The sequence below is a fragment of the Miscanthus floridulus genome, chromosome 7 (assembly GCF_019320115.1).
Source record: "Miscanthus floridulus cultivar M001 chromosome 7, ASM1932011v1, whole genome shotgun sequence".
Lineage (NCBI taxonomy): Eukaryota > Viridiplantae > Streptophyta > Magnoliopsida > Poales > Poaceae > Miscanthus > Miscanthus floridulus.
In genome coordinates this window covers 19,703,384-19,725,699 of record NC_089586.1, presented here as the reverse complement: position 1 = coordinate 19,725,699, position 22,316 = coordinate 19,703,384, and the positions used below count along the sequence as shown (strand labels likewise).

The window sequence follows — 22,316 nt, the reverse complement described above, 5'->3', positions numbered from 1 at the left end:
ACCGACAAAAAGGTCATCCCTGCGATTGCCTTTGGTGCATTTTTTGTTGTAGGGGTGTTGTATGATCAGATAGTGTTATCAAAGTATTTGGCCTAGTCCTACTTCGATACTGCAGTTTATATAGGGCTTTATTATGATCTTGTCTAGTCAGGTTAAGCATCGTATGATTCGTATCTCCAATCACCAGGTTTAGCTCCCATTCAGGTTTGGGGAATTGTAGCCAGAAGCAATTCAGGCTTGGATAAACAGAAGACTGAAGAGTGACATCATCGGTGAAGTTGTAAAATTATGTACTAGATGTGTGAGACAATCAGAAGGAAGCATTCTGAACATGTCAAAAACTGTTGTGATCCGGTGGACATTTAAAGATTTGTGCTAAAGCACTGTAAATATGTCTCTGGCTTGTGTCACTATAGTCTGGTCATTTGACTCATTTGCTGAACAGTCTCGCGTTTAAACCAAGGTTGACTATAACAAAAAAAAGGAAATGATTGTGATCCGTCTCTCCTCACGGATGGCGGCCATGGTTCTGGGGCTAGAGGGCGACCCGTGTGTCCCCTCGCGGATGGTGGCAATGATCGGCGTCGACTGTCGAGGGCGAGGGCAGGGGCGATTGTGGGGCGTGAGGAGAGGGAGACGATGCATGGGGGCAAAGAGCGGTCAAGGTCTGTTTGTGAGAGCTCGGCCACTGAAAACGCAGATCTGGAGCACCAGCTCCACCGCAGATCTGAGATCTAGTAAATGCAAGTTTTGGCGGGAATAGCTGTTTATGCCCCCTGGGAGGTTGCAGCCTTTATTTTTTAACATGTCTATCATACATTAACTATTGTTATTGGATAAAAGTTTCAATGTAGACTAATTTTCCGTTACTGTCTTTGAGATTAAATTCTGTTTCGTTTTTTCCATTTTATTGGCACACTGCAGATGCGATTACGTAAGATGAGTAGAATAGCTAGATTTTGGAGCTTGAGATAACTTATAAGACGGCAGGTGTAGTAGTCATAATAATGCCTTCGATTTCCATTCCATACTGCACAATATATTTCATCTGACATATAGGCACAAGACATAAACTATGCTAGCTACATCTAGTATGCTTCACAGAAGAAAAGAAACCACTCAAAAAGTACAATACATTCGATCAGAGAAAGGATGACTGCTTATTGCTATGATCTTACACCTTGTAGTCATGATCACGGTGGTTATAATAGCTAGCCAGCAGCAGCATCTCGATCAGAGAAAAAGGAAGAAAATAGTTATTAGGAGAATTTTTATCAGCTACAGAGACAAGAGAGATTGGGGATTCTTTTTGCCCACCATCCGCTGCCAGAATAGTAAATTTGATTTTCTAGACTGGTTATTCCAGATTAGTTCCTAATTTCCTATGCTTTTGGACAACTAGAGAACAACCGAAACAACCTTTTCATCATTTTTTTCAATTTCAATTAATGCAGTTAGGAATATTACAGCATCATCATTCTCACAAATTACCTGTTGTGGCTGCTGCTACTTCTCTTTCCTAAGTGGCTCTTGATGCAACCGCATTGATTACCATTCACACGTTGCCTGCTTCATCTCTCTGACGAACTCTGCAAGCAGCCAGATAGCATGTTGCCAGGCCTTGCCCGGCGATGACCAAAGGAGAGCAGCAGGCTGAGGCCGTGGCCGGCCCTAGGACGCCGGTGGTCGGCCGATTCGGCCCGGTGAGCGGTCGGATCTGAGGACTACGGTTGAATAAGGAGGCCAGCTGCGGAACCCTTGCCGGCGGTGGTGCGGACGCGGGAGGCGCAAGGGCGGCGAGCAGAGCATGCGCGGGGACGGTGGGGCGGGCGTGAGGACGGCGGGGCCACCTGGCATGTCATGTACCCGCGCATGGACTCGAAAAACAATTAACCCGGGACGACTAGCGCCGAACGTGCGCAAGGCTTCCACACCGGTGCCCGACGCATCTACCTGCCTTCGCCCAGCGCCAAATCCTACTCTGAAGGCAGCCTCCGTTCCGACGGAGCTCTACGCTTGCACCCCGTTTGGAACCGCGCCCCTGCGTCCGCACCTGAACCACGGCGGCGCCTCGCCAGTAACACCAGGCTTGTCGCGCCCATCCGGTGCCCGCACGTGAACCAAGACGGCGCCCCGCAGCAACACCAGGCGGTCGTAGTAGGTCGCTGTCCGTCAGTCATTAGCGCACATTGCAATATCAACACATGATTTATTTTTAAAACATAAAGATAAAATATTTGCAACATACAACTAAAACAGATAAAATATTTAAAATATGCTATTGAAACATGCGTATATAGTCATAGCAATATATGTAACATCCAGATCCACTTTTACAACATAAGTCTAAAACATCTGAAACACATGAAAACAAACATGTGTGCGCAGCCATAACAAACATATGTAATATTCAGATAAAAACACTTAAAATATGTATATGAAACAAAGCACTTTAGGTTTGAAACATGTGTATATTGTCATTGCAGCATATGAAACATCCCAGATATATTTTTGTAACATTTAGATAAAACATTTGAAACATAAGTCTAAAACGTCTGAAACATTTGAAACACAGCATCGTCGGTGGCCACAGCCTATCTGGTGGAGAACTCCGGTACACCCGAGACACAGCGCGCAAGCCTTCCCTTCCTGTCGATGGGCACACGGGATGGCGGTGCAGGCGTAGGCCTCCCCTACCTCCTTCTACGATGGGCAAGATGTGGATGGGCCATGGCGCGAGGCGTAGAGCAGTGCGAGATGTGGCCATCATCCCATCCCATCCCATCCCACCGCATCTCACTCTCCCTTGACCGCATCTCATTCTCACCATTCACGCATTTCTAATCCAAATCCAACACGAGATCACATCTCCAATGTTCAATTCAAAGGCAGTATAATGCTAATCCAACATGAGGCCATGTTACAAGTAGCGCACGTCTAGCCAAGGTTTAGAGTCTAATACCAAGGTGTATTAGAACATGAAGTGGACCGTGACGCCTAAGAAGAGAGGGGGATGAATTAGGCAACTTAAAAATCTAACTCTAAACTATGGCATCTTTTTCTAACCTTAGCAAAACATATGCAAAAGATAAACTATCTAAATGTGCAATACGGTTTTGCTAATATGTTGCTATATCTACCGCAAAAGGAGTAATACAATCAATGTAAATGCGGAAGCTAAAGAGTAAGATAGAGATATGCAAACTCCCGCCGATGACTTTGGTATTTTTGTCGAGGTATCGAGAAGCGCTCAAGCTTCCCCCTAGTCCTCGTTGGAGCCCCTCGCAAGAAATCCCTCGCAAGGGCCAAGCTTCCGATCAGATAACTCCGTGGATAGCCTCGGACCTTCCCCACGCGTAAGTGGGTCTCCGACGTTCCTTCCGGTAGGCCTCTCCCGGATGCTCCACGCCGTCTTCACTGTAACACCCTAGGTGTTTGGCTTCCACTAAATTGCATGTCATTTCATAAACATATGCATCATCTATGTCATCATGCCATTGTCACTGAAACACACATATGCAACATTTGCAAATTCTGTTTGTTTCATACTTGATTGCTTATGAATGGTAGTAGTGCAACCTGTGAATGCAACATGAATTTCTCATACCTTAAAACATGGCAATATGGTAGTAATGTGACAAGTGTAAAATAACAACAAAGTCATGAAACATGTGAAACATTGCATTGCAACATTTGGGTGAATTGCTTGTTTTGTTGTTTCATCACATGTGATCATTTGACATGGGTATAGCACTTGTGTAAAGTGGTTGATTATGGTCTAATACACCTTAACTACACTTAGGGTAATTGTTTGGACATTGTTCATGTGGACCAAAATGACCAAATTGCCGTTTTGGAGAGGTTTGACTTGAATTGACCCTTAGAGTGCCACTGTTTGACTGATTCAAAAGACTAACTTAGAGACCTTGCATGGCTGTGCACTCTTTACCAAAGTTGTAGCTAAATTATCAAGGAACAAAAGTTGTTTTATGATCAACTCATGAAAATGTGAGGAACATCCTCAAACATGGCCCACAAGTCATTATTGATGGTGGATTCAACACTGAAAAAGATTCTAAGTCCTAACTATATTTTTAGTTTGATTGAGCCACCTTTGGCTTGATACAACTCAGGATATAGGGTGAATTAGCTGTTGATGTCTAAATCAAAGTTGTAGCCCTACCATAGCTCTACAACTTTCGTATACATTATTTCCACTAAATCTCACGGTTTAGGAGATCCATCACTGCTAAGTTCGCCTGTCAGTTGGTTTCCGTTGTCTGAATGGGTGCTACAGTGACTGACCGCCATCAGACAACAGACGCCGCGTGTGTGCCACTCGTCGCCGGACTTCTGCTCGCGCTGCCACGCGCCACGGGCATCCTGGCGCTGCTGGCCGCGACTTGAGCACCCCGTGTGCCTGCCCGACGCACTCGCCAGCTCCATTTGCCTCTCTTTCTCCTCCACCGCGCCCAGCGCCGAGCCGCAGCAGCTTCCCCATTTCCAACCGAGCATCACTGTCGTCGTGCACGCTCACCACTGCAAAACACGTTGCCCAGTTCATCAACAGCTTCGCCGTGATCCCCTCTACCACCTCTATCTCTCAGTCGGTTCGTTTGAGTCTTAGTAAGCGTGAATTCGTCATTTCTTCCACCGCCGCCATGGCGGGACCTCGCCGGAGTTGGCGCTCCACGTGGCCAACTGTCATCGCGCCAGCTGCTGCGTGTGCCATCCCTTCTCTCCCTTGCGCTAGCTGCTGCGTGTGCTACTGGTGCTCGGAGAGCGGGCCACTAGGGCCGTAGCGCCGTCGACTCACCGGAGCCGGCCAAGCCGTGGCCGTGCGCCGCCATGGTCGTCGCCATTGCCTTTAGCCTTGACTATCGCTTCAATAGATGGTTCCAATAGATGCGCATGGGTGAGGTGAACGCCATAGCACCACTGGCCTCACCGGAGGAGTCACCGGCGACAAGCTTCGCCGCCGCCCTTTTCTTCCTCCCCTATTTCTCTCGCTGACCCGTGGGACCCCGTTGTCAGTCGCTGATGCAGGCGGGAGCCGGTGTGGGCCATGCCGTTTCTGGGCCATGCCAGCGCCTGCGTACGTGTGTGCGTTGTGGGCCACCGTTCTTTCGGGCCGGCCCAGTAGCTGAGATAGGTTTTCTTATTTGTGTTTTGTTTTATTCTTTTCACTGATTTGGGTATATATTCAAAAATATGTATCTCCTAGTTGGTAGATTCAAATGATGTGGTTCCAATTTTGTTGAGTTCATGATAATGTCTAGTTTCTATTAAAAATATAATCTATGCCATGTTCTGTTATGAAAAATGGAGTTGCTAATTATCTCTTTTAATCATGAAGGAAATAGGGGTAATTATATCTTTTTCCATGTAGCTCCAAATGGTATGAAATTTTCATGGTGTACTACTCATATCATGAATAGCCTTGTAGTTAAATTTTCATACATTTCGGACATTGTATGTAGGAGTTATAAAATTCTCTTGTTTGCATGGATGGATCTTGTGTGAATTTTCATAATTTTTCTATAGATCCAGTAAAGGTAAAAATTAGTGAGTGTTATTCTTATGCTAGAATGATGCTAGGAAAAATGAGAAATATGTTGCTTGACACTTTTCAATAGGGTTTCCTAATTATGCTAAAAATAGACATGCCACCGGTTATTTTGGATACAACAAGTTCTACTTGCCCAATGACTTTGAAATTTTTATGGTAGTCTATGTGAAGCATGAGATAGCTACTGTGAATTTTGTAGATTTTTCTAAATAGTTTTACTATATATTGCTTTAATCACCTAATTAACTAAATAAATTAGAAAAGGGTGTTCAATAATTTATTTAGAAGTTGGCACTATACTTTCTGATGTTCCCCTGGTATGTGCAACAAGTTGATAAACTTGGTTTGGTCTAATTATGCTTTTGCATCATCATTAAATAATTAAGTTAGTAACCCTGTCATTTCTGGACAGATTCTAGGTTTACTGGAATTCGATTTGGTTAACGTAAGAATCATGCTTTGAATGTTTACAAATGATTTGTAGAGAATTTCATAAGCTTTCCAGAATAGTCCTCTTGCAAGTCATTTGAATTTATAGAACTCTGGTTATGATTGAATTAAGGAACTACCGTGTGCATATGAAAACTTTAACTGTTGTTTTAAGTATGCCTTTACTATTTCTAAGTTTGTGGTAATGTTCCTAGGTGTTAGGCCTTTAACTGAAGATGAGCATCTTTATCTTAGGTTATGCAAGTTAGGTAAGTTGATCTTGTTCTTCAAGTTAAGTTAGATACATGTTTTAAAGTGATTTGAATAGAGCTATTCTTAATCGGTAAACGAGTGTTCAGTGATGTTTCGTTAAACACTTACTGTGATTCATTCATCATGAGCATCATGTCATTCCTTATGCATCCATGATATTTATCTTGTGCATTCGGCATGCAATAGGTGTACCAGGAAGGAGTGACCCTACTGGAATTCGAGGAACCGAGCGAGCAGCAGCAGCCGACACCTGGAGGTTCAGGAGGTGCAGCCTTCCGGAGAAGTGCCAGACGAGGTCGCCGTTGAGTGCCCGGATCACCGTCCATGCAACTTTGTGAAAGGCAAGCCCCGGAGCATATTAAGCCTCCTAATTTTTGAAATGCAGTTACAGTATTATTGTTACATATATATATTGTTGCATTAAGGTTTAGGTGTTGGATGCAAACACTTGCTGCATTGGTTATCCAATCCTTGTCCAGATATTGATTACCCTGAAATCCTATGTAGCTCAGGCTCGTGTAGTGCTTAGCCCTGCTTAAACACTGGTAGAAGTCAGGTGATTTCCTATCACCTGCGAGATATAGGAAGATACATATGGCACGGTTGGCTATATTTGCTATCGTGGAAAAGAACCAGTCTTAATTTGAAATGAAGACCGGACGGAGGCTTGCCGGTTTGCAGTGACTCCGTCTGTGTCGATTAAGGACTGAATCTTGGAGCCTTTCCTGTTCATGTTGAATGCATGCCTCTCTCTTAGTTGGCCGGGTCTGAAGACCGACCGCGAAGCCGAGTAGCTCACCTCAGGCCGGGAGTCGATAAGTATAAAGTGCGCCTCGGAAGGGAGCCGTAGGCGTGAGTCCAAGGGCAGGTGATTTAAAAGTCTTGATCGTCCTGGCAGAAGGGTAATCCCTGAGAGTGCTGGCGCTGATCGAACCCATGAATTTGGTTCCTGAGTTGTCCCAAAGGTGACCCACGGCTACCCTTGCAAAGTATGCCTAGGGTGAGAGTTAGGAATACCCCCTCAGCTGAGTTGTAATTCGATTCGAGTCGCCGTCTCTCCCGGTTAGTGAGAACTTGACGGGCTTATCTCCAAAGTAGATACACTAAATAACATAATGGTTCGGAAATGATGATATGATGATGACAGCCTTATTATACCTGCTATGGTTAATATTGTTTGCTCCTAATAAGTGAGTGCTCTAGTACAGGTGCTAATCTAGTGGACAGGTAAATGATGATAAGCTTGATGCTAAGTTTAAATTGGTTACTATATTCATAAGCTCTTTTATGCAACTGTGTCCAGCTAGCCCACCTCTTAAAGCCTTGCATGACCCTTGGTGTCTTTTATTTCTAGTTTGACGGGTAAGTCTAGCTGAGTACCTTCTCATACTCAGGGTTTATCTCCCACCTGTTGCAGATGACCAGTTCTACTTTGGTTGCTGCAAGTATTGCCTTCTCCCGGCTGGGGATGAAGACTAGACCATTGGGCACGGTCTCTACTAGTTCTCGTACCTAATGATGCTTTTATGGGACATGACTCAGATCTGGCAATGTATTTGAAACTATGAAGTTATGTACTAAACTATGTTGCTTCCGCACATTCGAACTTGGTTTGTAATATTTTATTTGAACTCTGATGGATGTAATCCGAATGCTACTTGTGAAATGTTGTAACGGATGATGTGTTGTGTTGAATCACTTATGGTCTTGGTTTGTATGTCGAGAGTTGGTTGAAATCCTTCGTGATTTCTGGACTACCGGGATTATGGGAGCTTAAGTACAGGAATTTGATCACTTCGATGATTGTTTTTGTACTTACGTTCTTATGATTTGGTCGGTTCTGTTACAGCTGGCATCAGAGCAAGATTCGACACTAAACATGTCATTTATGTATTTAAAACAAAAGTATTTGTGAAAATCCTAAAATTAAATACTAAGTATTGCCAGTGGTCATATCCCTTATGCCCAAATAAGGACTCTTAGGTGGCTTATTAAAGTACTAACTTGGGGGTTCCTACTTGTTTTTGTTTCGTTGTCCATACGGCGTGCTATTGTATGGATGCCATCCGCTTAGGTGGTAATGTATGGATCCAAATACCTCTACGCTCTGGTAAGTGGAGAGTTGTGAGAGCATGACCGTCCAACCGTCGGTCTAGGGGAGAGTAGTTGTGGTTGCTCACATACTTACATGTTCAATTATGTATCTATGAGAGTACTTAAATGTGGGTATCTCTATCGGGTAGCTGTGATACTAGAGTATATACATCGGGGGATGTATGTATGAAAGTATTTAGTTTACTGCTTACTTTACATGCCTTTTTGGGAAATTATTGGGCTGAAAATGAAATTTTCTGCAGGTACACTAACAACGTATCGTTGTAGATCGACTAGCTACCGTATACGAGAGAACGTATGTATGCCACCGTATATTTCGCTAGCCTTTAAATTTTTCTAGGTTTGTGAGGACGTACGGATCGTGCATGCATCATGTTCAAGCATACATGGCATTTCTCGCATTACTCCCTCCTTTAAAATTGATGGTCTCGACTAATTAAATTTCATATCCCTTAAATGATTCTCCCCTTACGTTGCAACTTTTTGCTATAGATGGCGCGCACGAAACTCACTGCTCGCAAGTCCGCTGGAGGCAGGGCGCCTCGTCACCGATTAGCTCCTCGTGAGCCCCATCCTGAGCCTACTGAGGCAGAAAGGCTGAGGAACAGAGCTGGCCCGGGTGACTGCTGAGAGGAATGCGGCTCAGCACCGTTTGGAGCAAGTAACACAGGAACTGGGACCAAGAGACTCTAGGAGGTTCAGAGGTTGACAGTTGCTCACCGCAACTATGAACGTATGTTGATTCACGTGCTGAACCAATAGAATGAAGCCTGGCACGAGGAGAATGTGTTGAGAGCACGACAGGTGGAGCTAGAGCAGCAGTTGGCAGTTGCCGAAGAGTACAATGACCATCTCCATGAGGAGGTTCACCTGTTACACAATCAACTTCACCCTCTCCTACCACCTGATGATGAGGATGAGATGGGCTCTGGTGTCATCATGGCTGAAGGTGATGATGACATTGAGGTCAATGGACCTGAGGACGTTCCACCTAATGAGGAGGAAGATGAGGAGTTAGAGCCTACTAGTGATGAAGATGGAGGAGAGATCTTCGACACCTGACTCTAGGACGATGCATAGTTTAGCTTACTACTTAGCTAATGCGCTAGAGCTAGTCTTTTGTTGATCCTCATGCATGAACTAAGTAGCTTTGTAATAAGTTAATCGTTGGGATGTAATATCGGACCCTATGTTATTTTGATGAAAGTTTGGAACCACTATGGCTTGGATGTAACCTATCAAACGTGTTATGCTCCACGTATGTGAGCCTTTGATTAATTCCGTCTTTGCGGTCTATAGATCTCGTTGTTGGTTAAGTTCATCGCATTTATGTGTCAATTGATGCGCTTGATGAGTTGTGTGATTGTGATGAATGATTGTGCCTCTGTTGATTATATAAATGCATTCTCTCCAATGGACTTCAGTTTGGCATAATTATACAATTCATCTACAAAAATTTCCACATCGTCAGTGCTCATTGGCTATACATTTTGTAGATGGCTTATAACCTTCGTCTGCGGTCGTAGCATGGGAGATGAGGAACAACCACCTCCTCCACCGCCCACACCAGCTGAGCTAATGCAGACAGTTGTCGAAAGTCAGCGCATGCTAGCTGAGGCTATGCGCCATATGGCTAACCATGATGATCGACATGTCCACCAAGGACCCAAGTCGAACCAGTACAGTAGCTTTAAGGACTTCATGGACACAAAGCCTCCTATCTTTCGAGAGGCAGAAGAACCATTACAAGCTGATGAATGGTTGAGCATGATAGAGCAAAGGTTTGGATTGCTCCATTTGACAGATGGTATGAAGGCCTACGTATGCAGGACACCAGCTCCAAGGCCTTGCAGGCATCTAGTGGACCCATCACAGGACCACCTTCCCTGCAAACATCGAGATAGTTTGAGACCAGTTCCAGACAGCTTTCTGAGGACACTTTATCCCTCCTGGTCTCATGGCCATTAAGCATACCGAGTTTATGAAGCTAACCCAAGGCAACAAGAGTCTTAATGAATACCTCCAGACATTCAACAACCTGACAAGGTATACTTCCTGAGTTCATCGATACTGACACCAAAAGAATAGCTAGTTTCAAGAGGGGACTTTCCCCTAAACTAATGAAGTCTATGGGCAACTGCAAGTGTGTCACCTTCAATGAGTTTATCAGTGACACCCCTGACTCAGGAGAATAATGATAAGATATATGCTGCTTCCAAGAACCAGTAAAAGAAACTTTGAGGCAGGTGCTTCTCAGTCTAAAGCACCAGTGGTATCCAAAACCCAGTATCGTCCACCCAATGCTAATGTCCGGTACCGCCCACCTCAGAAGAAGAATCAAGCTAAAACTAGGTTTTCGCAAGGGGTACACAATTTCCTTGCCAAAGAATACCTCTGGGCAGGGCAGCTCCAATGTCCCACCAGCAAACAGGCCGTGCTGGAACTGTAACCAGCCTGGTCACTGGGCTAATAAGTGTCCCTATCCTTCCAAGCAGAATGCTCAAGGAAACGTCCGTCAGGGGCGTGTTCACTACACTACTGTGGAGGAAATTCCTACTGGTGAAGTGGTCACCGCTGGTAAGTTCCTTGTTAATGATCACCCTGCAGTTGTGCTCTTTGATTCGGGTGCTTCGCATTCCTTTGTGAGTTCTACTTTTGCATCTAAGCATAAGATGAATGTGATTACAATTGTCAAGGGTGGTTATTGTATTAGTGCTGCTGGAAATAATATCATGACTAACCAAGTAGTTAAAGATGTAAAGATTGAGATTGGGGATCGAGAGTTCCTTACGGATCTTGTAGTTCTACTAGGGGTAGGAATCGATGTAATCCTAGGAATGAAGTGGATGAGCGGGAATGGAGTGTTGATCGATACATCAACCCGTGTGGTAATGTTGAGAGATCCTGTGGATAAGAAGGGTTTTCTAGTGCAGTTACCTCATGATATCTCTATCCACAATACAGCCAATGCTACCCTAGCCAAAGCCATTGAAGATATACCGGTTGTCTGTGAGTTTCCAGATGTCTTCCCTGATGACTTGCCTGGATTACCTCCTGGACCGTGATGTAGAATTCAAGATAGAACTCATTTCGGGTACGGCTCCTATTTCTCGAAGGCCCTATAGAATGCGCCCAATGAGTTGGCTGAGCTGAAGAGTTAGTTAAATGAGCTATTAAAGAAAGGTTTGATTTGGCCTAGTTCTTCTCCTTAGGGTTGTCCGGCTATCTTTGTGAAGAAGAAGGACGAGTCTCTACGCATGTGCGTGGATTATCGCCCCCTTAATGCTGTTACTGATCAAGAACAAATACCCTCTTCCTCGCATCGATATTCTGTTTGATCAGCTCTCCAAAGCTAAGGTATTCTCCAAGATCGATTTGAGGTCTGGCTACCATCAGATCAAAATTCATCCTAAAGATATACCTAAGACAAGCTTTCTCTACTCGATATGGCTTGTTCGAATACCTTGTCATGTCCTTTGGGTTGACCAATGCTCCGGCACACTTTATGTACCTGATGAATTCAGTATTCATGCCAGAACTAGGACAAATTCATCGTCGTGTTCATTGATGATATCCTTGTATATTCTCAGAATGAAGAAGAGCATGCTAAACATCTGAGAATTGTTTTAACTCGGTTACTGTGACAACCAGCTTTATGCTAAGTTCAGCAAGTGCGAATTCTGGTTGAACAAGATACCTTTTCTAGGTCATGTGTTATCTGGAGATGGAATTTCGGTTGACCCTACTAAGGTGCAAGAAGTCCTAGAGTGGAAGGCACCTACTACGGTCATAGAAGTCTGAAGTTTCCTGGGTTTGGCTGGTTACTATCGTCGCTTTATCCTCGGATTTCTCTAAAATCGCCAAGCCCATGACTCGACTACTTCAAAAGATGAGAAGTTTGTGTGGACTCTGAAGTGTGAAGAGGCTTTCCACACTTTGCGGACCTTACTAACCTCTGCTCCTATATTGGCACAACCTGACATCGAGAAGCCTTTTGATGTCTACTGTGATGCATGTGGCACCGGTTTGGGGTGTGTTCTTATGCAGGAGGGCCGGGTCATTGCTTATGCTTCGTGCCAGCTTCGAAAAGCATGAAAGTCAATTATCCTACCCATGACTTAGAGCTAGCCGGGTTGTTCATGCCCTGAAGATTTGGAGACATTACTTGCTTGGTAATGTGTGCAACATCTATACGGACCATAAAAGTCTCAAGTACATCTTTACTCAACCCGAGTTGAACATGCGTCAACGACGATGGTTAGAATTAATCAAGGACTACAACCTTCAAGTGCACTACCATCCTGGTAAGGCAAATGTGGTTGCTGATGCCTTAAGCAGAAAGGCCCATTGCAATTCCTTAGTTAGTGAAGACTTTCATCTGGCACACCTCCTTCATCCTGTAGTACTCCACAATATCACTATGGATTGCTCTCTTAGAAGTCGAATTATCAAACTCCTAGAAGACTGATGTGGGTGTGTTTCATATCAAGCGGAAGATGAAAGATCAGGAGACCAAGCACTTTAGGGTCGATGACTAAAGGAATTCTCTGGTTTAATGATAGGCTTGTAGTACCCAAAGACAAAGAACTTAGAAATCAAATTATGGCTGAAGCCCATTCTTCTAAATTGTCCATCCATCCTGGTAGCAGTAAAATGTATCAAGATCTCAAGTTGTATTATTGGTGGACCAAGATGAAGAAAGAAATCGCAGCCTATGTGGCAAGGTGCGATAACTGTTGCTAGAGTCAAGGCTATTCACATGAGGCTCGGATTATTGCAGCCACTCTCTATTTCTGGCTGGAAGTGAGAAGAAATTAGCATGGATTTTATTGTTGGATTACCCACTACCAAAAAGGGTTGTGATTCCATCTGGGTTATCGTATATTGTCTAACTAAATCCGCTCACTTTATTCTGGTCAAGTCTACCTATCACCCACACAATTATGCTGAGATTTACTTTCAACAAGTGGTACGTCTCCATGGTGTACCCAAATCCATTGTTTCAAATAGAGGACCGCAATTCACGGCTTGCTTTTGGGAGTGCTTACATTAGAATCTTGGCACTCATCTAATCCACAGTTCTGCCTATCATCCGCAAACATCAGGGCAGACTGAGCGTGTTAATCAAATTCTTGAAGACATGCTTAGAGCTTGTCTTATCTCTTATAAAGGCTCTTAGGAGGAATGGTTACCTCTCGCTGAATTCTCTTATAACAATAGTTATCAAGAGAGTATCAAAATGGCTCCTTTTGAAGCTCTTTATGGCCGCAAGTGTAGAAATCCTTTGAACTAGGTGGAACCCGGAGAAAGAAGATTCTATGGTATTGATTTTGTAAAAGAAGCCGAAGAGCAAGTCCAAACTATACAGGAGAATATGACTACCGCTCAGGCTAGACAAAAGAGTTATGCTGATAAGAGAAGAAAACCTATTGAGTTTGAAGTAGGTGACCATGTTTATCTGAAGGTATCCCCTATGAAAGGAGTAAAATGTTTTGGAATCAAAAGGAAGCTTGAGCCTCGATATGTTGGACCTTACCGCATTATTGAGAAAAGTGGAAGAGTAGCATATAAACTCGATCTACCACATGAAATGGGAGCTATATTCTCGGTATTCCATGTATCCCAGCTAAAGAAGTGTCTCCGTATTCTCGAGGAAAGAATAGCAACAAGGAAAATCAACTTGAATCTAATCTTTCTTATGAGGAGAAGCCCATGCAGGTTCTGGATACTCAAGAAAGAGTGACTCATAGATGAGTAGTTAAGTTATACAAGGTAGTTTGGAGTAATCATAGTGAGCGGGATGCAACATGGGAGCGGAGAAGATTATCTAAAGAAAATTATCCGGCTTTCTATATTAAATGGTACACTTTCCAAATCTTGGGACAAGATTTTTCTAAGGGGGGAGGGCTATAACACCCTAGGTGTTTGGCTTCCCCTAAATTGCATGTCATTTCATAAACATATGCATCATCTATGTCATCACGCCATTGTCACTGAAACACGCATATGCAACATTTGCAAATTCTGTTTGTTTCATACTTGATGCTTATGAATGGTAGTAGTGCAACATGTGAATGCATCATGAATTTCTCATACCTTGAAACATGGCAATATGGTAGTAATGTGACAAGTGTAAAATAACAACAAAGTCATGAAACATGTGAAACATTGCATTGCAACATTGGGTGAATTGCTTGTTTTGTTGTTGCATCACATGTGATCATTTGACATGGGTATAGCACTTGTGTAAAGTGGTTGATTATGGTCTAATACACCTTAACTACACTTAGGGTAATTGTTTGGACATTGTTCATGTGGACCAAAATGACCAAATTGCCGTTTTGGAGAGGTTTGACTTGAATTGACCCTTAGAGTGCCACTGTTTGACTGATTCAAAAGACTAACTTAGAGACCTTGCATGGCTGTGCACTCTTTACTAAAGTTGTAGCTAAATTATCAAGGAACAAAAGTTGTTTTATGATCAACTCATGAAAATGTGTGGAACATCCTCAAACATGGCCCACAAGTCATTATTGATGGTGGATTCAACACTGAAAAAGATTCTAAGTCCTAACTGTATTTTCAGTTTGATTGAGCCACCTTTGGCTTGATACAACTCAGGATATAGGGTGAATTAGCTGTTGATGTCTAAATCAAAGTTGTAGCCCTACCATAGCTCTACAACTTTTGTATACATTATTTCCACTAAATTGTCATGGTTTAGGAGATCCATCAATGCTAAGTTCGCCTGTCAGTCAGTTTCCGTTGTCTGAATGGGTGCTACAGTGACTGATCACCATTAGACAATAGACGCCGCGTGTGTGCCACCTGTCGCCGGACTTCTGCTCGCGCTGCCAAGCGCCACGGGCATCCTGGCGCTGCTGGACACGACTTAAGCACCCCACGCGCCTGCCCGACGCACTCGCCAGCTCCATTTGCCTCTCTTTCTCCTCCACCGCGCCCAGCGCTGAGCCGCAGCAGCTTCCCCATTTCCGACCGAGCATTGCTATCATCATGCATGCTCGCCACTGCAAAAATGCGTTGCCCAGTTTGTCAATAGCTTCGCCGTGATCCCCTCTACCACCTCCATCTCTCAGTTGGTTCGTTTGAATCTTGGTAAGCGCAAATTCATCATTTCTTCCACCGCCGCCATGGCGGGACCTCGCCAGAGTTGGCACTCCACGCAGCCAACTATCATCGCGCCCCTTGCCATCCCTTCTCTCCCTTGCGCTAGCTACTGCGTGTGCTACTGGTGCTCGGAGAGCAGGCCACTAGGGCCGTAGCGCCGTCGACTCACCAGAGCCGGCCAAGCCGTGGCCGTGCGCCACCATGGCCGTCGCCATTGCCTTTAGCCATGACTATCACTTCAATAGATGGTTCCAATAGATGCGCATGGGTGAGGTGAACGCCATAGCACTGCTGGCCTCGCCGGAGGAGTCACCGGCGACGAGCTTCGCCGCCGCCCTTTTCTTCCTCCCCTATTTCTCTCGCTGACCCGTGGGACCCCGTTGTCAGTCGCTGAAGCAGGTGGGAGCCGGTGTGGGCCGCGCCATTTCTGGGCCATGCCAGCGCCTGCGTACGCGCGCGCGTTGTGGGCCGCCGTTCTTTCGGGCCGGCCCTGTAGCTGAGATAGGTTTTCTTATTTGTGTTTTGTTTTATTCTTTTCACTAATTTGGGTATATATTCAAAAATATGTATCTCCTAGTTGGTAGATTCAAATGATGTGGTTCCAATTTTGTTGAGTTCATGATAATGTCTAGTTTCTATTAAAAATATAATCTATGCCATGTTCTGTTATGAAAAATGGAGTTGCTAATTATCTCTTTTAATCATGAAGGAAATAGGGGTAATTATATCTTTTTCCATGTAGCTCCAAATGGTATGAAATTTTTATGGTGTACTGCTCATATCATGAATAGCCTGTAGTTAAATTTTCATACATTTTGGACACTGTATGTAGGAGTTATAAAATTCTCTTATTTGCATGGATGGATATTGTGTGAATTTTCATAATTTTTCTATAGATCCAGTAAAAGTAAAAATTGGTGAGTGCTGTTCTTATGCTAGAATGATGCTAGGAAAAATGAGAAATATGTTGCTTGACACTTTTCAATAGGGTTTCCTAATTATGCTAAAAATAGACATGCCACCGGTTATTTTGGATACAACAAGTTCTGCTTGTCCAATGACTTTGAAATTTTTATGGTAGTCTATGTGAAGCATGAGATAGCTACTGTGGATTTTGTAGATTTTTCTAAATAGTTTTACTATATATTGCTTTAATCACCTAATTAACTAAATAAATTAGAAAAGGGTGTTAAATAATTTATTTAGAAGTTGGCACTATACTTTCTGATGTTCCTCTGGTATGTGCAACAAGTTGATAAACTTGGTTTGGTCCAATTATGCTTTTGCATCATCATTAAATAATTAAGTTAGTAACCCTGTCGTTTCTAGACAGATTCTAGGTTTACTAGAATTCGATTTGGTTAACGTAAGAATCATGCTTTAATGTTTACAAATAATTTGTAGAGAATTTCATAAGCTTTCCAGAATGTCCTCTTGCAAGTCATTTGAATTTATAGAACTCTGGTTATGATTGAATTAAGAACTACCATGTGCATATGAAACTTTAACTGTTGTTTTAAGTATGCCTTTACTATTTCTAAGTTTGTGGTAATATTCCTAGATATTAGGCCTTTAACTGAAGATGAACATCTTTATCTTAGGTTATGCAAGTTAGGTAAGTTGATCTTGTTCTTCAAGTTAAGTTAGATACATGTTTTAAAGTGATTTGAATAGAGCTATTCTTAATCGGTAAACGAGTGTCCAGTGATGTTTCATTAAACACTTACTGTGATTCATTCATCATGAGCATCATGTCATTCCTTATGCATTCATGATATTTATCTTGTGCATCGACATGCAATAGGTGTACTGGAAGGAGTGACCCTACTGGAATTCGAGGAACCGAGCGAGCAGCAGCAGCCGACACCGGAGGTTCAGGAGGTGTAGCCTTCAGGAGAAGTGCCAGACGAGGTCGTCGTTGAGTGCTCGGATCACCGTTCGTGCAACTTTGTGAAAGGCAAGCCTCGGAGCATATTAAGCCTCCTAATTTTCGAAATGTAGTTACAGTATTATTGTTACATATATATATTGTTGTATTAGGTTTAGGTGTTGGATGCAAACACTTGCTGCATTGGTTATCCAATCCTTGTCCAGATATTATTACCCTGAATCCTATGTAGCTCATGCTCGTGTAGTGCTTAGCCCTGCTTAAACGCAGTAGAAGTCAGGTGATTTCCTGTCACCTGCGAGATATAGGAAGATACATATGGCGTGGTTGGCTATATTTGCTATCATGGAAAAGAACCAGTCTTAATTTGAAATGAAGATCGGATGGAAGCTTGCCGGTTTGCAGTGACTCCATCTGTGTCAATTAAGGACTGAATCTTGGAGCCTTTCCTGTTCATGTTGAACACATGCCTCTCTCTTAGTTGGCCGTGTCTGAAGACCGACCGTGAAGCCGAGTAGCTCACCTCAGGCTGGGAGTCAATAAGTATAAAGTGCGCCTCGGAAGGGAGCCGTAGGCGTGAGTCCAAGGGCAGGTGATTTAAAAGTCCTAATCGTCCTGGCAGAAGGGTAATCCCTAAGAGTGCTGGCACTGATCAAAACCATGAATTTGGTTCCTGAGTTGTACCAAAGGTGACCCACGGGTACCCTTGCAAAGTATGCTAGGGTGAGAGTTAGGAATACCCTCTCAGCTGAGTTGTAATTCGATTCGAGTCGCCGTCTCTCCCGGTTAGTGAGAACTTGACGGGCTTATCTCCAAAGTAGATACACTAAATAACATAATGGTTCAGAAATGATGATATGATGATGACAGCCTTATTATACCTGCTATGGTTAATATTGTTTGCTCCTAATAAGTGAGTGCTCTAGTACAGGTGCTAATCTAGTGGACAGGTAAATGATGATAAGCTTGATGCTAAGTTTAAATTGGTTAGTATAATCATAAGCTCTTTTATGCAACTATGTCAAGCTAGCCCACCTTAAAAGCCTTGCATGACCCTTGGTGTCTTTTATTTCTAGTTTGACGGGTAAGTCTAGCTGAGTACCTTCTCGTACTCAGGGTTTATCTCCCACCTGTTGCAGATGACTAGTTCTACTTTGGTTGCTGCAAGTATTGCCTTCTCCTAGCTGGGGATGAAGACTAGACCGTTGGGCACGATCTCTACTAGTTCTCATACCTGATGATGCTTTTGTGGGACATGACTTAGACTTGGCAATGTATTTGAAACTTTGAAGTTATGTACTAAACTGTGTTGCTTCCGATTCGAACTTGGTTTGTAATATTTTATTTGAACTCTGATGGATGTAATCCGAATGCTACTTGTGAAATGTTATAACGGATGATGTGTTGTGTTGAATCACTATGGTCTTGGTTTGTATGTCAAGAGTTGGTTGAAATCCTTCATGATTTCCGGACTACCAGGATTATGGGAGCTTAAGTACAGGAATTTGATCACTTCGGTGATTGTTTTTGTACTTACATTCTTACGATTTGATCGGTTCTGTTACATTCACTATCAAGCTTTTGGCTAAAACACTATGGACCTTGTTCCCTCCGGTACACGGTGGTGGCCACACCATAAACACGGTTGGTATGATCTCGCAAGACTATAAGCCCCTCTGATGTACAACAATGGTGCATGCAAGCACCAAGTGGTAAGATGTATGCAAACCTCACTAAACACTAGGCCTAAACCTAGAGCAAGCGCATAAGCGGTGGTCTAATCAACCTAAGTACTTCGCAAAGCACCTACGCTAATCACCTAATACAACACTAAACAATATGCAAGTGGAGATCACTAAAATGGTGTATCAACACCCTTGGTATGTTTTTTTAGCTCCACTCTTCTCATTTGGCCGGTTGGGGGTTGTATTTATAAGCCCCACTGAGAAAGTAGCCGTTGGGGACAAAATCCCATTTTTCTGCTACTGACCGGACGCTGGAATTGTCCTGATCGGACGCGTCCGGTCGTCCCGACCGTTGGAGCCACGAACAACTAATCGGACGTTGCCAGCGTCCAGTCACTTGCCACCAGACACGTCCGGTCGCAAATCCGCTGCTCTAGAACCTCTCTGTACTCGACCGGACGATGGTGTCCTATGTCTGGTTGGTTTGCCCACCAGTGTCCGGTCCAGCGTCCGGTCGCTGCTGCTATTGCCGAGCCTCCTGATCAGAGCGTTCGGTCGCTTTTCTCCAATGTCCGGTCCAGCGTCCAGTCACCTCTATGAGCTTGTTTCTTCATGATCTTGCGTGTGGCTTGGATCCTATTTTCGTGCTTGGACTTTGCTTGATATCTTATGTCTTCTCTTGTGCTCCTAAGGTCTTCTTTGAGGTGTTGATCATCGGATCATTACGTCGCCTTTGTCCAAGTCACATCTCGCATCCTATTGAACTACAAAATAATCACTTGCAAATTCATTAGTCCAATTTGGTTGTATTGGTCATTAAACACCAAAATTCAAAGTAAATAGGCCTAGGGTCCATTTTGCTTACAATCTTCCCCTTTTTGGTGATTGATGACAACACGACCAAAGTAAGCAAATAAAAAAATGAATTTAAAACCTATCTACTTGCTAGGATGCAATGCAAGGGGCAAGGTTATATGATGCTAAAAGACACTACTTGTAAGACTACATAAAAACTTATCTTGCCCTTACAAATGTTCCTATGTGGTATTATGGATTTAAGTCTTGTTATCTACAAATTCTCCCTATTATATAGGCTAATCCATAATCCACTATCCTCCCTTTCGTGGACCATTATTATAAATTAATGCTTGCTTTTGGTCCTCTAAATTCTCCCCCTTTGGAATCAAACACCAAAAAGGAAGATGTTAGTAACACAAGGGAGGGTCAAACTTTGTGATCCTTTATGTGTAGAGTGGAATAGGTCATAAAATTTGACTCTCACATTATATAGATTAAGCTCCCCCTAAATATATACATACATATGGTAGAAGGCAAAGCATATGCATAATTGGCAAATTATTGTACAAGAAAAATTTAGTCTATATAATGCATGGAGAAAGCATATAAATATCAAAAAGAAATCAACATGATGATATCAGTTTAGAAATACCACATGTGAAAACCAATTTGATTTCTACTACTTGCAATAGGTGGTGGATATTTGAAGTATGATGCTTATCTTCGGGGACTCTATTTTCCTTGTAATGAGACTACTACACACATGATAAGCTTGAAAAGGTGTTAGTCTCAAAGTATCCAACTTGTAGAGTAATCTCCCCCTAAATTTGTGCACATAAGTGTGGAATACTTGTAGGAAACGTGCACATTGATTTTAGAAAAATAAATACCACTTGAAAGATGACATCATATGAATGTGAGAGTCATTTTCGAAGGTGATATCAGGGAGAGGTTATCTATAATTTGGACTTTGGCACATATTAGATGAGCAATTGTAAGATAAGCTGTGTGCCATGCTCCTAAACAATTTTAAACCATATAGGATTGCTCTAAGGAATAAGAATAAAACCGAGCAAGCCTACCATATGAAATACCTAGTGTATGCATGACAAAATATATAAGAATGCAAATGCAAACCTAGGCATGAAGAGTAACTAGATGCTAAAGATACCAATTGTAGGAAAAATCAAATCTAATACCAATTGAAATAAATTGAATCTAGTTACCTAACATGGGAAGGGGAATTTGGGTCCATAGTATTCACTAACCCACTTAGCAATGTTTTTGTCCATCATGATGCACCCCATGAAATGCATCCACACTTTGCCAAGTCTCCAAATTCCCAAAGTCCATAGGACTTCTCACTTCTATTTCAGGATTCAAACCTTCTTGGCACTCTTCATATTGGAAATTATTTCCTTTGGCATCCAAAAGCGTTTGGCCTCATTGTTGGCTTGCTTGTTCACTTTGATGGCCACCACCTTGTCATTTTTCTTCTTCTTCAAGAGATAAGGTGTGGAGGCTTTCTTGTCCACCTTATTTTTGTAGGTGTTGGAGAGCTTGCTTGTTTGCTTCTTCTCTTTCTTCTTTGCTCTTCCCCCATTCTTCACCTTGCACTCATAGGATTTGTGACCTTCCTTGTGGCACACATAGCAAACCATGGTTTGTCCTTCATCAAGCTTCTTCACTCCCTTGACGGTGTTATCTTAATAAAGTTGGGCTTGCTTTGCCTTGCCTTTCACTTGAGTCAAGTCCTTGGTGAGGCAAGCTACTTTCTTGCTTGAGTTGCTTATTCTCCTTTGCAACCTCTTGTGTGCATGTATCTACAACAGCTTTCTCAACACAAACTTGGTTGCACAAAGGTGAGTCTAAACATAAATCATTACAAGAAGTAGATGCATCCTTTTTAGACATGTTAGAACTTTTCCTTTTAGATGTCTTAGTGGGAGTTGTACTAACGGCTTCAAGATTAGCAACTTTATTAGTTAGCTCATCATAATATTTGAACATGATTTCTATTTTAGCAAGCAAACTTTTATATGCATCTTGTGAGCTAGCTAACTTTTCTTTTAATTTTTCATTTTTCTTTACAAGTTGCTCATCATTGATTGTGCATGCATTTGTTGTTGCACTAGCCTTAAGTTGCTCAATTTTAGTAGATAGTTGAACATTAAGATTAGCAAAATTCTCATATTGTTCAAGCAAAGTTTTGTATGTTTCTTGTGAACTATCTAGCTTTTCTTTTATTTTTTCGAGCTTCTTGTGTTGACTAGTGTAAACTTTAGCATAATTAAGGTTTTGTTGCACAATTTCTTCATAAGAAGGCATATCATCATCACTATCACTCTCACTAGATGATGAGATTTCGTTACCTCATGCCATAAGGCACACACGAGAAGAGCTTGATGATGAGTGCTTGCGCCCTCGCCTC

At 42.8% G+C, this 22,316-nt stretch overlaps 1 pseudogene; it reads left to right on the top strand.

The window, feature by feature from the left end:
• LOC136465187 (receptor-like protein 2) overlaps positions 1-22,316 on the top strand; it is a 33,504-nt pseudogene that overhangs the window by 2,340 nt on the left and 8,848 nt on the right.